The sequence below is a fragment of the Bison bison genome, unplaced genomic scaffold (genome assembly GCF_000754665.1).
Source record: "Bison bison bison isolate TAMUID 2011002044 unplaced genomic scaffold, Bison_UMD1.0 scf7180017864526, whole genome shotgun sequence".
In the NCBI taxonomy this organism is placed as follows: domain Eukaryota; kingdom Metazoa; phylum Chordata; class Mammalia; order Artiodactyla; family Bovidae; genus Bison; species Bison bison.
The window spans coordinates 42,631-45,578 of NW_011495077.1; the positions used below are offsets into that span (position 1 = coordinate 42,631).

The 2,948-nt window shown below is 37.1% G+C and overlaps 1 gene segment (V, D, J or C); it reads left to right on the plus strand.

The window, feature by feature from the left end:
* The window catches only part of LOC104982073, an 8,892-nt gene that overhangs the window by 2,879 nt on the left and 3,065 nt on the right, over positions 1-2,948 (plus strand).

A 2,948-nucleotide genomic window follows, 5' to 3' on the forward strand; every position in this document is an offset into this window, starting at 1 on the left:
CCAGACAAGAGATGATAGTCCTGTGCTTGTTTCATCTGCGGTCTGGATCAGAAGATTTAATACTAAAAGAAAGCTCCTTCCATGTCATTTGGAAGCAGGTGTCCAGGTAACTTTCTACTGCTATATTCTCATCTTGAATTTTGGACTTTTAAGTCAACCATCCAGAGCATGTGTAAAGTTGTCTAAATTTGAAAACTTGCTCCATAAGAATATAAAATGGCAGTTTCACCTAAAGATCCTCACATCACAAATCTGGGTCTAGAAGCTGAAATCATCATGAAAATAATTTCCTTAAGTCCTCTCCTTTCAGATTTTGTGTCGGGGCACAATTAGAGAAAGAGAACCACCAGTGATGTAGAGTAAGAGATAAGTTATAAGGATTAGAACATGGGCAACAGGTAGAGCTGGTGGAAGTGTCCATAAAATGGTTATATTTGTATTTGGTGTTGAGTTTAATTCACTGTAAGTCAACTAGAGTAACATTTGTGAAGGAAAGTTGGATGTGGACATAAACATGGAGAAACCGTGACATGTATGGAAGTGTATGGGGACAACGGAACCCACAAGACACACTAAAACTTGTCCGTCTCTTAGCTCCTTCAGTCGCACAGTGGTGGGTGGCCTTCAGGAGAAGTGGATGCCATTTGCCATCATGCTACATGCATACTTGGTCCAATACAAAGAGAACATGAGTAAGAGATCTGATGGGAGGTAGAGGAGTTATGAGTCAATAATAAGTTGAACTATCAGATCATCAGCAACATTATGTATTGCCATAGTGCCTGGAGCTCTGCACCAACCCACGGAACATAAAAATATGGCTACTTCATCACAAGTACCTTCCAAAACTTACACAAATCTCTTTCATGGCCAAGCCTAACCTAGAACAAAAAAGGGAAGCAAATTCAAGGAAATAGATTTCCAGATAGATAAGGTGAAACAGTACAAAGCTACCATAATACCTTAACTAGTTAACTTCCCTCCTTGTTAACTAAGTATTCATCAGTACCTCCTTAAACAACACTACTTTTTAATAAGGACAACAGGAAAATTATGCTTCCTGTTAACATGATGTAATTATTTCTTCAATCAACCAAAGCAACCTATCTCCCTCAAAGAGAATACCAAGTTCATTTATCCATTTAGGGGTGATGCTCTTTCCTCTGATAGCTGAATCAGAGGATCCATTGAATTCTTTAACTTGACTACTGAGATACAAAGAGATAAAAATTAACTTGCAGTAGCACATTTTATGCTACTACAGGCAGGAAAAGTGGAGATGGAAGTTAAAAATGGTTAATGTATACATAAATATATTCATATAAAATGAAAGTAATTTCATAACTATTATATTTTTGTTACTGCAAATGGCCACAAAGTTGTAACTGGTATTTATAACTACCTCCTGCATTACCTATTCTATAATCTATGCTCATAGCAAGATTCCCCACTCACTGTTGTACTTAACTTCATATAAAACAAGCTCCTTATTCAGGAACAATGCTATATGGAAAGTAATAAAGATGAACAAGGAATTCTGCAAGTCCACCTCTGTGGTTTTGGCAGAAGTTTGCAAAGCATTGAAGACAAATCCAAGTGTCTATTTTAGTGGGTAAAACTTACTAATACTCAGGGGAAATAGATATGCTGTATTCTGGGAAACATCATTAATAATGATACCTGACTTATCACAGGCATTCACAAAAGGTAAGCATTTCTAAAGAAAACAAACACATAAAAGTTTCAAGAGCTTCTTATGAGCATGCAAGTATATTTTAAAATTGTTTTTGTTTGTTAAAAATCACTGCAAAGAGAGGGATAAGTCAAGGCCCAACTGGAAGGCTATGTATGCAATACACAGTCCTGAAAAAGGACTCAAATGCAGGATATATTAAAAGTGCATAAATCAATAAGAAGAGAAAATAGCTAATAAGAATAGCAAAATCTTGGAGATCCAAATCAGAAATACTATATCCAATAGGTAGTAAACATGCAATATGACCTTTGTTTTACTGTTTTTACAGAAACCAAGATCAAACCTAATCTGTTCCATCCGTGTGCTTTCAGCCTGAGTGTATCAATGTAGCTAGATGTATATGACACCAAAAGGATAAGGAAAAATAATGACTGTCTCCAGGAAAGTGAGTGATTAAGTACATATCCTGGAAGCTTCCATTACTGAACTGATGTGTGTGCGGGGGGAAAAGTAGGTCACATAAGTGGACTTTGAAGGAAAGGTATTCTTCAGTAGAATAAAGAAAGTTGATACTTATTGAGCTTTACCATAATATAGTAAGGCATGGTTGAATTTACAATCCATTATCTAATTTAAGTGTTAAAACCCTATAAGACAGATTCCATTTCTTTTAATCTTTGAGAAGTGAGACATAACTTTTCTAACTGTGAAAAGTATCCCAAACTTTTATTGTCTTCCAGAGTATACCATCTTAGAGGGCTCCTGAAGAGAAAATTTGGGTATGGAGAAGCACTTGGATCTAAGACAGGGAGGCTGATGTCTCAGTGATGGTGACATTATACTAGTTTAAACTGGAAACTAAAGGCAACTAGGAAAGAAGATGGTAAACCTAGGTACAAATTGCCCCAGGATCAGTAGATGAGGAAATCATCGACTATCCAGTTAAGTGCTAAATGCTTTAGCAAGTTTATTAGTTGTAGTGTGCCTGGAAAAGCAAGAGGCTACAGGAAAAGAAGAGATATCACTCCTTAAACACTCATCCCTATATCAAGACCTGTGCCCCTTGCCTTTGATTTCTCTGCTGTGACGCTATCCCTCAAAACATTTACATGGTGCACCTCTGAAAACTCAAGTCTCACACCTTTGTGAGTGCTTTATCTTAATGTTACTATTTGCATTCCCGGAGAATCAGGCTCCAGCGACTGCGTAGCAAGAATGAAAGCTGAAGCACTGCCACCTGGTGTCCTGCTAA